The 16,583-nt window shown below is 57.0% G+C and overlaps 1 protein-coding gene across 2 annotated transcripts in view; it reads left to right on the plus strand.

Annotated features, from left to right (window-relative positions):
- The first annotated feature begins 6,102 nt into the window (after positions 1-6,102).
- Positions 6,103-16,583, plus strand: part of SLC6A6 (solute carrier family 6 member 6) — a 75,688-nt gene continuing 65,207 nt past the window's right edge. For both annotated transcript variants that reach the window (XM_031470987.2, XM_031470988.2), the window contains exon 1: positions 6,103-6,387. The gene's annotated coding sequence lies outside the window, so the exon portion shown is untranslated. The remainder of the gene's footprint in view (positions 6,388-16,583) is intronic.

A 16,583-nucleotide genomic window follows, 5' to 3' on the forward strand; every position in this document is an offset into this window, starting at 1 on the left:
GGCTCTGTGAGGGGTGCGGGTGTGGCTGAGCTGGAATGGGGGGCCGGGTTGTGCGTATACTTGAGTGTGCAAGGCTGCCCAAGGACAAGGGGGGAGCCAGCGGTGGCAGGAGGGGAGTGAGGGGGGCCACCAGCCATCTCAGATGGAGGTCGGGTTCTCCCCGCCACCGCTTGCAGTACAGAACTCCAAGGAGACAGAAGTTTTCATTCAAACCTGGCCCCTGGCTCACCCTGGAAATACACCCACCAAGGTGGGAGAGCGGGACAGCTTTTATTCAACAGCATCACAGCTCGATGTACAGCTTGTCAATATTGAGACGGACGCACGTGGGCAGTCCCACCAGCACGAGGAACAGCCTGCTGTCACCCGTTTGCTCCACCACTGTTAAATTAAGGAACGTGCTGGGCCCAAGGCTTTCAATACACAAGTGGAGAAGATCAGGCTCAAAACTGCCACAGAAGCATCCAAGCACGAGTAACAGTGACGTCCCTGGAGACCAGGTGCAGGGCCCACGTGGCAGGACTCCACCCACGTGCCTCGGTCTCCCCACTGGCACAAGAAGGGTACTGGCTTCCCTCCTTCCCTGGGGCCTAACGAGGACCCCCTTGGTAAGCTGGACCTGTCTCTTCCCTTCCCACCCTCCTAAGCGAGCCCCATACCCCGGCATCTGACCCTGACGGATAACCTCCCCTGTGCCCCCTTTCCCGCCATCCTTCATGCCTTGTTCTCACTTGCTCCCGCCAGCTGGTTTTGCCATCTTTGCAAAAATAATCAGAATGACAGAATAATTATGAGCACTTGCCTTGGGCAGGCCGTGACCTCTGCAGTAACTCTGGACGGGGCTCTGGTGCCACCCGCACTTTGCAGATGGACACACTGAGGCTCCGTTTGGGACTGCTTCCTCACCTAGATTCACAGCTGGTGAGGGGCTGACCTAGAACTGAATGCACTTCTCTCTGACTCCCAGAGCCCACACATCTGCCCTACGGCCAGAAACCACAGAGGAGAGGGGCCTTCTTGGCGCTGCTGTGTGTCCTGGGACAAGTCACTCGCCCTTTCTGAGCCTCCATGTTCCTAGAGAAGTGTCCACAGAGGGTGCCTAGGGTCACCTAGAGCTGAGACCGATTCTGGGATTCCAGTAGTGGAGCTGGGGCAGCCTGCGTGCCGGGGGCCCACCCCGTCTGGCTCAGACGACCAGTCCCAAGGGCCCAATCAGGCCAGTTTTGGATCAGGCCATAAGTGGGAACAAAACAGTCAGGGAGCTTGCCTCCTTGGCTTTGTTTATTGTCTGGGAGCTGGGAATATTTTGAATTGTTGTGTTTGGGGCGGGAGGGGAAAATAACCAAATATAAGAAGGCAGCCATGAGAGGCCGGGCAGGAATGCAAAGGAATTAGGCCTGCCCGGGTATGTCTGGGAGACGGCGATGCTCCCAGAGGCCCAGCACCCTCCAGGTCGAGGATTCTCGGCTCTGACGAGACATCCAAATTGCCCGGAGAACTTGATTTCTAAAAAAGCCTCCTATCTAATTAAATTAGGATTTCGGAGGATGGGCCCCAGACCTAGAAAGATTTTTGTGAGCTTCCCGGGTGATGGCCCTGGGCAGCTGAGGTTCAAAAGCAGTGCCCATCAGAGGGCTGGTGAAACAGGACCGTGGGCCTGGCCCCCGAATTTCGGATTTGAGAGGGCTGGGGGGGGGGCCTGGGACTGGACATTTCCCACAGGGTTCCAGGCACTGCTGCTGGTCTAGGGGCCACACTCGGAGAGCCAGACCATGCCGTTGACTCTGCCTGTGAACTCGTCCCCGGGAGAGCACGTGCACTTTGCAGTCAGTGGGGGCTGATCTCAGCCACCTTGGCTAACCGTTCGTGCTGCAGATGGGGAGACCGAAACACGGACAAACAGAGGCCCCCGGGGTTACGGAGCCATTAAGGACCTTTCAGGGCTTGGATCCAGGCCTCTCCAGGCAGGGGCTCCCACGTGGGGTTGAATGCACAGCCTTGAGGACGGGAGGGTTTAACCCCAGCTACACAAACAGTTCTGCAGTTCGTGAATGTGTGTAGGCGGGGTGTCCAGTATGTGGGTGGTGTTGCATCTGTAGGCAGCCACAGCCCCGTTCACTCATCCAGCAGATGTCTGGGGGGGCACCTACCACAGGCCAGGCACGGCTCCGGCCCTGGGAGTACAGCGCTGGCCCAGCAGACTCCACCCTGCCATGTGAATCGGGCAGCCTAGGTGTGGAAACATATGAACAGGTGGACGTGTAAACCATCAAGGAACATTTCACCCAAGTTAGGGTGACAATATCACCAGGTCTCAGGGGAGGAGACACTCACCTAACAGCGGGAAGGGACCAGCCCTGGAAAGGCTGCTGGGAAGTACTCAGGCGGGACGGCCAGAACGAAGACCCTTCGCAGGAGAGCCCGGGGTCTGAGGCAAGCCTGGAGGGCTATGTGGCTGGAGGGGGAGAAGGAGGTGAGTGACAGAGCTGGGGGTCCCAGAGGCTGTGGGGAGTGTGGGCTGGTTCAAGGCAGGAAAACCTCAGTGGGTCTGAAGATCTTTTGACTTTTACTGAGGTGTCCATCACACTGAGTGATATGCTCAGATCTAAAGTTTACCGCATAGGTACACACCTGCGGGGCGCTCACCACATCAGGAGGGTGGCACCTTTCCAACCCTAGAAGGTTCTCTCAGGGTCCTTCCGGCCCCCCCCCAACCCCCTTACAGGGGCAAACAACTGCCCCTATTTCCAAGACCATAGACTCAAACGAGTCCCTATAAATGGCCATTTAAATGGTGCTCTATGATGTCCTCTTCTCCCCCTGGCTTGGGGCGTCTCAGAAGTCCTCCATCCATCTGTTCTCCATTCTCCTGCGGGTCTATGCAGCCGGAGCTGTTTCTGTCTCCTGGCTCTCAGGAGTAACGCCGCCATTCACATTCTTGTACAAGTCTCACGTGGACATCTGTTTTCGTGTCTCTTTGGTCAGAGCCTGGGCGTCGAATTGCTGGCTGATCGGTGAAGTGGATGTTTAACCTTGTGAGAAATTGCTGACCTGTCTTCTGCGGCAGCTGTGCGGTCATGCCTCACCAGCGGTGGAGGAGAGTCGCAGGACCCCTCTGGCTGCTGTGTGGAGATGGGCTGGGGCGGGAGGGGACGTGCGGAGGAGGCCTGCGGTCACCAGAAGGGAGACAAGGGTGGCCAGGCCTGAGGGGCTGAGGAGCTGGAGAGCTGAGCTGCGGGGGTGGGGCGGGGGGGAATGAATGCTCCTGTGTGGGTCCCCTCCCCTGCAGGTTTGTCTCAGCACTGACACCTTCCCTTCCCTGGGGGCAGGGGAGGAAGTGCACCCTGGAGGTCTGCCACCCACAGACCACATCCGGCCAGGACCTCCCAGGATCCTCTGCGCTCCGGCCGTGCTGGGCTGGGCGCTGCTAGGGACCCCTGCCTTCTGGGTGCTCCCAGCCTGGCGGAGATCCAGGCTGCAGGAGGGCAGTGGGCAAAGTGCTCTGGGCGAAGGAACAAGCAGAGGGGAGGGGACAACGGGGGTGAAAGCCAGGAGGTAGAAAAGCCCAGGGCACGCAGGCGGCAGGGCTGGCGGTGTCTGGCTGACCCGGCGGTGTCTGGCTGACCCAACGCTAGACTGGGTGCCAGGCGGCAGTCTCAGTGCTTGGCATGAGTCACCTCCACTCAATCCTCACAACAACCTGGGCAGGGGGGTTATGGCCAGTCTGGCTTGACACATCAGGGAACTGAGGCACAGAGAGATCACAGGACCACCCTGGGTCGCACAGCCCAGGAAGGGCGAAGTTGGGCTTTGCAGGCAGGAAGGGGGGTGGGGTGGGCAGGAAGCTGATTCTTGTGGCTCAGATGCGCTGATAAAGTCTCCGTGGCGCAGCCATCTGTCCCTCCACATCCAGTGATGTGGACACAGGGCTGCACCCAGGAGAAAGTGACCAGGACGGGGACTCCTGTCTTCAGGGAGCGCCATTCCCAGGGCATGGAGGCTGGCCAGACAGCCGTGGGCAGGGCTAGTGCCGGGACCTCCCTGTGCGTCCAGATGGGCCAGCATGGCTGGACCCCCAGCAGCATTTCAACAACTCTTGTCGGTTGTCTGATAGACAGAGGAGATGAACTGTTCTCTGGCAAGGGGTGAAGGGTTTTGTTCAAAGCCTGGATTGATTTCTCTTTATTATTGCCAGCTGCTGAGGAAAAAAAAAAAAAAAGCATCGTCCAGCAGCCTTTTCAAAATCTCATTCACTGCCTTTAATTCCAGGGCCGTCCGTGAGTCCTCCCCGCAATTGATTTCCGTTCTTGAAGTGGAAAGAATTAGTCTCAAAGGAATTTCAGGCCAGAATGTGGCTTCTGAAGGAAACCTCTGCCTGGCTTTCCTTGAAGGTCCCTCCTTGCTGCCAACGTTTTCGCTTCCTTGGTGCTCACGGTCTCTTCCAGGAGCAAGGGGGTAGGGACACACACAAGTACACCCAGGGTCGCAAACTCTGCCCTCTTCAGGGCTGGGAACTGGCACAGGACGGGGTTGGGGGGCACTGGCGTCCTGAGGAGCCGCGCCCGTATGCGCGGGGGGTGGCTGATGCCTGTCAGCCCCACGGGACGGGAGACAGGCAGTGGCTGGGATGCTTGAGGCACTGCTGGCCCTTTGGTTCATCCTGGAGGAAGGGGTGCCTGGGCCCGCAAAGGAGGGCAGGGGAGGCACTGGAGAAAGGCATGGAGGGCCTGTGCCCATGTCTGGTGTGGCTGCAGCTGCGGTGGGGGTGCCTGTAGAAGGTCAAGATGGAGTCAGACAGCAGGGGGCTCAACGAGGACACCAGGGAGAGATGGAAGGGCACCTCCGGAATCCTGCTCCCCACATCCCTGTCCACAGTCTGGGGCTGTTCAGAAGAGGGTTTACCGAGCGCTTGCAGGCAGCGGCTCCGGCCTGGGCCAGGTCTGGCGTCGGGGGTGGCCTCTGCGGGGCCTGTCTGGTATTTCTTCTTTCACTCTCAGTCTAAAGGGTAGAAGGATCTATGCGCTTTCCACACAGCCTCCAGGTGCAGAGAGGGAGTGAGAGAAAGCGAGAGGAGTGCCCTGGCTCAGAGAGGGGAAGGGCCTGCTGGGAGTCACACAGCACTTCCCTCAAGCCCAGCCAGGGCACCGGTGTGGAAAGTGGTCTCTGAGGACCCGCTCATGCAAATAAGGACAAGAACAATGGCACATTCCCCATTTTCATTTAAAAATAGTCACAGTTGCTGACACTCGCTTGGCACTTTCTAAGTGTGCCAGGAGCTGTTCTGAGCTCCTAACACTGTTAACCTTGGGTCGTCATAGCAGCCAGAGAAGATAAATTCTATTATCTGTATTTCCATTTTACAGATGAGGAAACTGAGGCATGGAAGAGAGCCTGAGTCATCCCCCAAGATCACCCAGCCCAGACAAGGCCAAGGATCCGGGGAGCTCTTTACTGGTTTCCCGTCACATTCTCATGTCACCCTCAGGTCTGGAGCAGGCGGCTAGGGCAGAGTGGCTGTGCCCACTTCTTTGAGGAGCCCACCGAGGCTCTGGGAACCTGAATGATGGCCCAAGAGGATGCAGTGGAGTGGTTTGGACCTTCCTCCTCAAGGAGCTGGGGCTGCACCCCATGTGCCAGGTGGAAGGGTAAATAGTGGGGTTTGGTGGCTGTGCTGGGAGGGAGCACGTAGGGGTCCGGGGTTCTCTTGCTCTTTATGGGAAATCAGGAGAGGGCTGAGGACCCGCTGCAGCCCTTGGCACCAGGGTTTGGAGGTAATGGGTTTCCTGGAAAAGAGTGCTCTCATGGGGGAAGCAGGGGACTGAGTGCTCGCCCGACTCATGAGGGTGTGCGCGCGCGCTCGGCGAGCCCAGGCTCTTTGTGTGTCCGAGCCCGAGCGCGCGTGCGTGTGCGGGATGTGTGTGTGTGTGTGTGTGTGTGTGTGTGTGTGTGCGCGCGCGCGCGTCCGTGCGTGTGTGTATGTGTGTGTGCGTGTGCGTGTGTGTGTGTGTGTGTCCGCGTGTGGGGCGGGGCTGGGCGCCCCGGCCCCACCCCTGGCCCCGCCCCCGGCCCGGCCAAGCTGGTATTTTTCCACCCAGCAGGATGGGTGATGCTGAGAGCTGCCTGCTCAGACAACAGACACGCGAGGTCAGGAAGAAGCCGCTTATAAATTACCGCTTCCTCCGCGCCGCCGCCAGCGCCGAGCTCCGGGCCCTGGCTGCAGCCCCGCTCGCTGGCCCCCGCCGAGCCCCGAGGACCGCGCGCCCAGGAGCCGAGCCCCGCCGAGAAGGAGCGCGGAGCGCGGACCCCGCGGGCCAGAGATCCAGCCGGCCGGCAGCCCCCGGCGAGCGGAACCGAGCACAGCCGAGCGCAGCGCCGCGGCCGCCCCAGGTACCGAGGGAGCCGGGGCCCGGCGCGCGGAGCCCCCTCCCCAGCCCCGACCTCCTGCCCGCCCAGGGCCCCCAGTTTCGGCGCCCCTTTCACCACCGAGGGAGGGACGGAGTGGTCGCCCGCTCAGCCCCCCGCTGGGCTCTTATTGTTTACCGGCGAAAGGGCTCAGGCTTCTAGTGCAGGAGGCAGGTGTGTGTATCTTCTCTCTGTCGGTGTCTCAGTCTCCCTGGGTGTCCGTGTGCATCCCCGTGTCCTTGCGTGTGTCTGTGTGCTCCTGAGGGCGGCTGTTTCTCCACGTCCCTAGCAGCATGCACTTGTGTGTCCGGATGTGTGCCTGCTACTCATGGGTCGGGTTGTGCATGTGTGTGTTCTGGTGTGGGTGTGTGAGATACCTGAGTGTGGCTGTGTTTTCGGATGTGTGCCCTTGTGTGTCCTCGTGGGTGTCTGTGTGAACCTGTGTGTGTGTGACCATGTCTCCGCGTACCTGGCTGTGCACGTGTGTCCCCGAGTGTGGCTCTGTCTCTGGGTCCCTGGTTGCCGACTCTCGTGTGTCCTTGGCTGTACCTGAGGGAGTGTCCCCCTTGCCTAGAGGGCCAAAAAGCCAGTGCTGGTTCTCCAGGGCAGGCACTGAGTGGGGAGAGGTGATAGGGCGGCAAGGCTCCAAGGGTGCTGCCTGTGTGCGGCGTGCAGGTGGCAGTGCCAACATCCACCCTCCTTGAGTGGCAGGATGGAGGCCCGGAGGGACAGCTGGGAGCCAAGTGGCCAGTAGGCAGGGACAGCAGGACACATCCTCCTCTAGACCTTTCCCTTCCTTCTGGGGGTTCCTCTTTTGAGCTGGAGGTTCTGGTCCCCCTCTCACCAGGGAAGCCAGAGAGAGAATCTCAGGGACCTCCTCCCACAGCCCCGAGGCTTCGTCCTGGGCTAAAGGGGGACCTGTGGGCTGCCCTCTCGGGCACTCAGAGGGAGGTGTGTACTGGGCAGGGCCACTGGCCTGGCTATTTTGGTCACTGCCCAGCCTCTGCCAGATCCCGGCCTCCCCCAGGACCAGCCCCAAAGGCTTGGGAGGCAGCCCGGGTCCCCATTTCCTGCCTGGGGAAATAAATCAGCTCAGTAACCACCCAGATGCTTGAACAGAGGGTCTTGGGGCTGAGGCTGAGTGGCGCGTGGCTCCTTTTGGACTTGGGTGAATTGGCCTCTGCTTTGGCACTGCTGATGTTAAAATAAATGTCATGAAGGAGATCTTTTCTTAATTTCTTTTTAATTTTTTCTTGGCTGGAAGGGAGGGGATCTCATCCAGAGCCTCCCAGCCAGAAGGAGTTTATTTTTATGAGAGAGAGCAAGTGAGCGCTTAGCAACCGCCTGCCTCCCTCTCGACCAGGGAGTCAACTGGGGAGTGTGGGGTGGGCACCGGGAGGTGTGGGGGTGGAGTAGGGGCAGGAATTCCATCAGGATGTTGTCAGGAGGAGCTTGGAGGGGGACCGAGGGCCATGGCTGAGAACCCATCATAGAGCGGGATTGATGGAATGGCTAGAGGTCTTGGGCCTGGCTCAGCCCCCTGTTGACCTTGGGCAATCTTTTTTTGGCCTCAGTTTCCTCATCTGTGTAATGGGTGGAGTAAACCGGTTATGGGGTAAGCTGAGACCAAGAGGTAGGAGCTGGTCCCCAGGGGGTTGAGACCAAGAACTGAGCCTCTGTTTTAGTCAGCAGGCGACCTTGGGTGATTCCCTCAGCCTCTTTGAACCTCAGCTTTGCTATCCAGGCAGCAAGGACGCCAAAGCCAGCCTCCCTGCGTCCTTGAGGGGATTGAGGGAGATGAAGCTGAATAAGCCTGTGGTAAGCTGTAAAGCCAGGCTCGGCTTCAGAGCTGCCGATTAGAGGGTGTCACGAGGTCCCAGGTCACTGTGGTATGTGGCAGGGCCCAGGGGCACTCTTCTGCTCTTGTCCTAAGGGAATGTCCTTGTACTGACCTGTGGAGCAGCCGCTGTCGACCTCCTCTGCCCATTCTCTCCCATCTCATCCTGCGGAGATCCAGTCACATCTGTTTTGTGGCCCTAGTGGGAAGTGCCCATTTCACAGATGGGTAGACTGAGAGCCACCAGAGAACTTTGATTGGAAAGCGGCAGGATTCGGCGTCAAAGGCCTTCCCTTGGCCAGCTGTGAGTTTGGGCTCCGTGGAGCTTTAGTCACTGATGTCCCAGGGAGTTGAAGTTGGACGGGGACCTGGAGAAACCAAGGGTCAGAGGTGCCTGCTCCTCAGAGTTGGAGGGTGAGTGCGTGGGCCCCTCTGGTGCCTCGATTCCGTCCCTGTTCTCCTCCTCAGGGAGCCCTGCCACTCTTCCTACTCAAGTGTTGGTCCCCCACGAGATAGTGTGGGCCCTGGGGATGGTGTTTTAACTCTCCACCTGTCAGCCTGTCAAAGGATTTGGGAGCCGGTCAGACTTTATCTGAAAGCCTTTCCAAAGGTCCCGAGATGATAAGACACTTGTGAGTCATTGAACACATTCCTGCATATAGGAAAGAGCTGAAAAGTAATTTACAAGGAGCACCTGGAATGCAGCCTGGCCACGGCTGGAGGGGGTCTGGGTGGGAACTAGGGGCACCCTTGGAACCCCAGGGTCAGCCAGCAGGTGTGGGCTGACCCCCCACTTCTGCAGAAGCTTGTAAGCTAGGGTTGGATTCTTCGGGGCCTCATCTCACTCTCACGTGCTGGCCAACTTATCTTGGCCAAAGTGTTTCTTTGAATTTATGGGTCCTGGGGAGGAGCTCTGGGTGTGGAAATGCCCAGGGCGGCCTTCGAGTGTGAACGGGAGCTCTTTTGAAATGTGCCGCATTTCTTTGGTTGATAAACCTTGCTATTGTCAGTTCTGACTGGCCACTGGATCCGGGGTAGACTGTTGGCTTTCGAGAAGCTCATAACCCAGAGGAAGGTGGACATTGGCAGCTGCCACCCATGGGGTGCCGTCCCTGAGTGCGCAGGAGGGCAGAGTTGTAGGCAGGAGGCATTTCAGCGCCTTAGAGGAGGTGATGTTGGAGTTGGCAACTTCTGTGAGCAGAGGAGAAGAGTGGAGGCTGGCATTCTGGGTGGGGGGCATCTCAGGTGCAAAGGCACTGCGGCATGAAATAGTCAAGTGTGTTTGTAGAACAAGCCTCGAGGAGACCCAGCTGGAGGGAGGAGCAGGCGCCAGGTGGTGGAGGACCTTGGGTGCTGGGTGAACGGGTTAGGCTTTATTCTCGGGGCAGCAGAGACAGAAATAGCATGAGCAGTGGAGAAGCCAGGTGGACCCTGGAGACCCTCATGGTGAGTGAGGAACTAGGCTGGGGTCCCAGGCCAAGGGTGGCGGGGCCACTGCTGGTCAGGGCACAAACTGTTGTCCACGCCAGCGAATCTTGCCCTGAGGTCTTTTTGTAAACATGGGTAAAGGCCTGGACATGCTGTTTAACAGGTACACAGGCCATTAACTGCACCTCTGAGCTCCCTGGAGCGTGCAGCCCTGGTGCCTTCTGTCCTGAGTGGCTTCATTCAGGGTTTCCCTACTCACCTTACCTGCTCAAAGGCTTCATTTGGAAACCTGAACTGAGGGGAAGGGGTTAGGGGTATCGGGGAGAGGGCAGAAAGAGTGGAAATTGCTCCTGTTTCTAAAGGTCTATGAGTCAGTCAACTCCCTCTTGTAAAAACCGACATACAAACCAAAAATCACTCAACACAATAAAAAGGAGAGGGGGTGTGGGGGTGGGGGAGTGGGTCGCATTAACTCTAGTCAGGAAACAGAATTACCTGAATGACTTTGTACAGATTCAGGCTCCCAGGCCCGAACTTCTGGAATCAGAATCCCCAGAGGGTGGAGCCTGGGAATATGATCTGTATTTTTAAACATTTTCTCATGTGACTTAAAAAAATATATATATTAAAATTGAGATACAATTTGCATTCAGTGAAATGCAGACAAATATTCTGTTACGGTCTGTTGAGTCTTGTCACATTTCTACACCTGTGTAACCACCATCCAGATCAAGGTACAGACCATTTCCAGCCCCCGCAGAAAGATGTCTTGTGCCCCTCCGCCCTCCCAGAGGCAGCCAGTTTCTGATTTCCATCACCTTTAGTTCTGCCAAGCCTGGAACTTCATGTGAATGGACATGTATGCTAGATACTCTTTTGTGTCTGACTTCTTTCTGCCTGATGATTTTGAGATCCATCCATGCTGCTGAGTGTGTCAGTAGTTCCTTCCTTGTGCTGACGAGGAGGCCACTGTATGGATGGACCACAGTTTGCTTATCCTCTCTCCTGGGAATGGACACGTGGGTTGTTTCCAGTTTGGGGTGAAGATGAATGAAGCTTCTTTGAGCCTTTGCGCACAAGTCTTTTTGTGGGTGTATATTTTTCATCTTTCTAGTGGTGGAGGTGCTGGGGCGTGGGGTAGATATTTGGTAACTTTATGAGAACCTATCAAAGGAGTCTTTTTTTTAATTAAGAAAATCTGGTGGGGGGGGTAAGTAGCTTTATTTGTGTGTTTATTTATTTATTAAATGGAGGTACTGAGGATTGAACCCAGGACCTCGTGCTTGCCTGGCGTGCGCTCTGCCACCGAACTCTACCCTTCCCCGAAGGAGTCTCTTAATTACAAAAACAACAGACCCAGAGGAATTATGAAACTGTATAAAGTAAAAGTGACTCTTAAAACTCATTTATTTACAAAGTGTAATCTAATCTTCTGTCTGTCTATCTGTCTTGTCATCTCCCTCTCCCTATAATAACAACAAAGGCCTTGAAGGTTATACATTTTCCTCTGTGTACAGCTTTAACTGTAGCCTTCAGCCATCTCTATGTATGTACGTTCCTTTTTATTACTTTCTAGATAAGCTCTCATTTCAGTTTTGATTTCCTCTTTGATCCAGGGGTCATTTAGGATTTGTTCAACAAGCAAGCTGTGGTGGTTTCGTTGTTAACGAAAATGGCACGGTGCTGTTCTTGGTTCTGCCACTTACTCTGTGCAAACAGACCATTGTGGCCCAATGGCTTGTCAGAACGTACAGATCTGTCAGGCTCTGTACAGCTAGTCTGTGTTGAGACTCACTGACCTAGCCTGGCCATCACCCGCGTGCCATCAGCTCAGCGAATGAAACGCTGCCACCAATGGCTTTGAACTTGCCCTTGAAGGTGGGCAGAGAAGCAGCCCAAGGTGGCTCGGCATTCTGAGATGGGAAGGGACCCAGACATTAAGCACCACTCAGCCTTGTCTCCCTTCCTGCCCTGAAGCCCTGTGCCTGACTTGGGCCTTCTCACCTCCACCTTCTGGCTCATCCAGTCTCAGAAAATGACTCGCCACCCCTCACACAGAGGGACACAGGGCGGAGAACTGGAACCAGAGCCCATCCTCATTCCACAGGCCGCACCGCAAATGTGTTTTATTAAGCACCTGCTGGGTGCTGGGCATCCCACCGAGGCCAGAGCAGGGGACAAGTAGATGAAAAGCCCCTGTGCTCTGGTAGCTCACTGTCCCACGGGATATCAGGAACAGGTTAATGAACAACCCTGGGGGATTAAGCCAAGGGCTGGGAGCACCAGGGAAGGTGTGAGGGAGTGGTCCGTTGGCTGGGGGTGTGAGGACTTAGGGGGGTCACGGAGTTCAGCCTCCCTCCCCACCCACTTTACAGATGAGGAGACTGAGGTCTGAGTGAGACAGGAAGCAACAAAAGGGCCATTGTCCACAGACTGGCTGTCCTCCCCCGCCCCACCTGCCATTCAGTGCTGAGAGAAAACAGGTGACGCTGAGGACAGCGTTTTCATCAGTCTCAAACTTCTGATGACTGTGTTCACCATCCTCTGATCCTGACGGTATCCCAGCGGTGGGGAAGGGGGAGATTCCCGGGGCTTGGCTGTGCCCGCGACGCCTGCGGAGTCTGGAACGGCGCTTCCTGGACAGCGGGACCGCCTGGCTCCTGGAGGGCGGCTCTGGCCACCGTGAGGAGCGAATGGAGGCAGTTGTGAGGGCCGGCCAGCGGCCGCGCCTGCTGGAGGGCGGGACGGCTGCGCTCTTCTGGTTCCGCCCACCCTGGGTCCGCCCCGGGCACGCCCGCTGCCGAGCTCCGCCCCCACCGCCCCCAGTCCGGCCAGGCTCGCACCGCATCTCTGCGGGGTCCCTCGTGTGGACGCTCTGAGAGTTTTCCGCTTCCCACTGCTCTCCTTTGCACAGGATAGAAGAGCTGAGTGACGGCCTTTTCCCCCTTCCCCCTTCCAGCAGAAAGCCCTCGGCTCAGCCAGGTTGCCCGTTGCCCGGTGGGGGTGGAGGGGTGCGGCTGGCCTTGGGCTTCAGCAGAGTCATGCTGAGCGGGGAAGGACTCCGGAAGGGGGCGGTCCTGAAGGCGCTGCTCTTTTGCCCCATGGCCAGTCAGCACCTGGAGATGACGGCTGCTCAGCCCTGATGGGGGACTCGGCCATGATTTCAAGGACATTCATTCTGTCATCAGGTGGCACCTGGTGTCTCCTCTCTGGGTAGATGTCACCACAGCCCAAGACAGCAGCCTCCTGACCAGCCTCCGTGCCTCCAGGGCTTCTCCCTGTAGCGTTGGGGGCCAGCTCGCAGTATGTCACTCTCCTGCTCAGAAGCCTTTAGTGGCTCCCTAGTGCTGTGTGAAATCCAGTCCAAAGTCCTTAGTCCGGCAGTCAAGGCCCTTCATGATCTGGCTCCCGGCCAATGTTTATTCTCATCTGGACCAGTTCTCTCTCTCTTCTGGCTGGTTTCTGCTCCTAGACCAAGCCTCAAGCTCTCGGTTCTGCCCTTGCCCATGGGCCCTGCCCAGATGTCAGCCCAAAAGTCCCTTCCTCCCTTCCTTCCCAATTCCCACTCTTTGAGGGCCAGCCTGAAGCTCACGAAGACTTCCTTGAGTCCCTCAGTGTTGCCGCCCCATAGAAAACACTCAGCAAGGATGCTGTGAGTCCACATGGACTTAATCTCGCTCTGCTCTGAGCCCTTTTCTCTGGCCGGAGCCCAGACCTGTGTGGTCTTGCCTTTTACCCAGTCCCTGACTGAGGGCACATCAGGGGACTGACAGGTGCTCCAGCACCAGCACAGGGCCTGGTCCACAGTAGGTGCCCGGCACACAAAGGCCACCTGATTCCCTCCATCCTGAAATGAGAGCCTGTTTGAACATCTGGGTGGGTCCTGGCTTGGGAATTACATTCGCCCATCACCATCCATCCACTCAACAAACATCTGTTCTAGGCTCCATCCTAGATCCTGGGGATGCGGCAGGTGAATAAGACAGACCAACTCATGCCCTCGTGGAGCTGACCACAAAACAGCGTAAGGAATTGTCGCAGGCGCACTGCAACACCGGGGTTCAGATGCTCTTGGCCTCTGGCTTGCATGTGACCTAGCCAAGTCCTTTCCCTCCCTGGTCCTAGCCTGTGAGGAAACTTCATGTTTGAGGGAAGTACCGGCTGAGGGAAGGGAGGAGAGACCCTTCCTTCTCTCTGCGGGGGAGCACACGTTGTCACCACACAGGTGCTTCCCCAGTGGGTCCCCTTTAAGGATTCAATTGTAGTCCTGCTGGTTTTCAAGATGTCTTAGCTTGAAAGGGGGCATCCGATTTGGGGACTGCAGTTCAGACATGCTGTGAGCAACAGACTTTCAGTGAAAATCGCTTCCTTGGGGAAGAAAGTGGGTTTTTAATCCATCATTGGCAGAAGAGTATAGATCAGAATAGACCTTGAAAAAACCCTACCCCGCCAGCCTCTGTTGCCAGGAGTGAGCAGAGTCTGTTTCTGTTTCCACTCACTGGTGGAAGGTGTGGGTTGTTTGAAAAGGATCCCAGGACTGAAAAAAACAGTACCAGTTGCAGCGAAACGGTCTCCCAGGGACAGCTCTGGGCCTCGCGTGTGGTTTGTGTTGTCCATTCAGTGTTTTATAAATTCGAGCCAGTGTTTTTTCAATGTGGGATTTTTGTTTGTTTTTGCATCCGCCTCTGGTTGCTCAGTTTCTCTGAACAGACCGCCCTCCCACCCGGCAGCCCCCCTCGGACTCTCAGAGTGCCCAGCCCACCTCCGCTTCCTCCATTAGGTCCCAGCACGCCTCCAGGCGGACGAGCAGGGCAGATGGGAGCCGTCCTGCTCCGTCCATTCAGCTGGGCTGACAGTGCAGCGAGGAGAGAGAGATTCCACAGCCTCTACCCCATTGACTGCCCTCCAGTGGGGACCCCTAGCGCTCTCAGGGGGGTTCAGGGCTGAAGCTGGAGAAACCCAGCCACCTCGCTGCACCGGGGGGGGGGGTGGCTGGGGGGCTCCTGGCTGGAATTCACCCCTCCCAGGGCAGCCCCCTCTGCCAACCTCTGCTGTAGTTCTGGGCAGCGCTCCAGGCAGAGAGGGTGATTTGCCTCCTTGAACGGGGAAGTTTCAGCCTTCTGCGGAAACCAACAAGCAGCCAGTCTCTGCCGAAAGCCCCGAATCTGAGACGGAGAATGTTTTCTGTATATTTTGTTACCTTGTCTGAGCCATGAGTTCAGTCCAGTGATCAAGTCCAGTGGTCGGTACCTACTTACTAAGTCCTGTGTCCCCTCCCCTCTCCTGAGCCGTCCAGGGGCTTGCCATTAGTCGGGAGGCTGGGAAGCCGGAGGAGTTTTCTTCCCCCTCGCAGCATTTCATTACCTCTGACCCTTGCCTGCTGTGGCCCTGGGCCTGGAGTCGGTTGGTGCGCCTTGGCTCCATCCTGGGATGTCGCAACAACAGTCATAATTATAACATACACCAGCTCTTCATAGCCTTGGAAGATGTAGCCTTCACTTGGGATCTTGTTGAAATGCCCCTTCCCCGGCAGGAGGACTAAGGTGGGTCCTGAAATTCTGGGTTTCTAACCAGCTCCTAGGTGATGTATCTGGTCTGAGGGCTACACTTTGAATAAAGGAGGTAAATCACAGCCTTGGGGCACCTGCCACACTTTGTAAACCACGCCCCATGCCTTGCAAGCACTGTCTTCCTAATCATCATTCCCACTTTGCCTGTGAAAAGCGGGAGGCCCCAGAGAGAGCAGGTAACTTGCCCGAGGTCACACAGCTGGGAGGCCGCTGAGCCAGGCCAAGCCCTCTGGGCCAGTGCCACCTTGGAAAGACTGCTGGTGGGGAAGCCATTTTCTGAACCGTGTCTGTGGTCCAAAAGCCACAGGAGGCTTTTCTGGGCAGCCAAGTCGGATGTAAATCAAGGAGGGCCCGGGGCCAGCCCGGCCGCGCTGACAGCGGAGCGGCTGAGGCAGCACGTCAGGACCAGCCCCGCAGCGGGTTCGGCGCTGGCCTGCAACCCCATGAGGGGAGCGCAGGGAGGGGATGCTCACAGCTCCAGGAGGACCAGCGTGCGGCCCTCCTGGAGCCCAGGAAGGCACCAAGTCACTCTTACTGCCTCCCCATTATTTAGATAAATCCCAGGGCGGAGGGCTGGCTGGCAGGGGCAGCAGTGGGCCAGGCGCAAGCTGGGACCGGGTGCTTAATCATTTAAAGGCTGGCTCCTCCTGCCATCACACAGGCACTTTTCCTTAATTGGGGGTCTGATTTGGAGACGGAGATTCCAGGGTCTCCTTCCTGGCTGGGCTTCTGTTTTTGTACTGGGCACGTGCCGTAAGCAACTGGGAAGAATAGAATAGATATAGAGTCTGGGTCCTCTGAATGTCCCTGGACGAGCTGGGTGAGCTTGTGAGAAGGCAGAATCTTGATCCCCACCCCAGACCTGCCGAGTTGTAGACAGCCCTCTAGTCCTAACTTGGAGGAGGGCTGACTTCTCCACCTCCGGCCGGCCAGATGCCCAGGGGTGGGAGAAGGTCAGTCCCAACCTTTGCAGCTGGCTAGAGTGCCAGGCTACAGGGAAGCTCAGATGGCATTTCATTTGCAGCCTCCTTTTCTGAAGGCCTGTCAGAGAGGTAAAGGGATGTGCATAACATGACACCGCAAATTCAAGACAGGCTGTGGGCCTGGGTTCTTAGGGTTGCAAGTGGCAGAAATCAGTTCAAACTTAAACATTTACTGACTTCCTTAATTGAAAAGCCCAGAGTCGTACATCAGGTGTGGCTGGATCCAGATGCTGAGAGATGTCACTGGGGCTCAGTTTCTTTCTCTCCATTTCTAGGCTCCATGCTCCATGGGTTACCCCGAGCTGCTGAGGATGTACCCCCCACCCCCCAGCAAAGCCGTCTAAGCCTAGAAAGAGCCTTTCC

This window comes from Camelus dromedarius, chromosome 17 (genome assembly GCF_036321535.1).
Source record: "Camelus dromedarius isolate mCamDro1 chromosome 17, mCamDro1.pat, whole genome shotgun sequence".
Lineage (NCBI taxonomy): Eukaryota > Metazoa > Chordata > Mammalia > Artiodactyla > Camelidae > Camelus > Camelus dromedarius.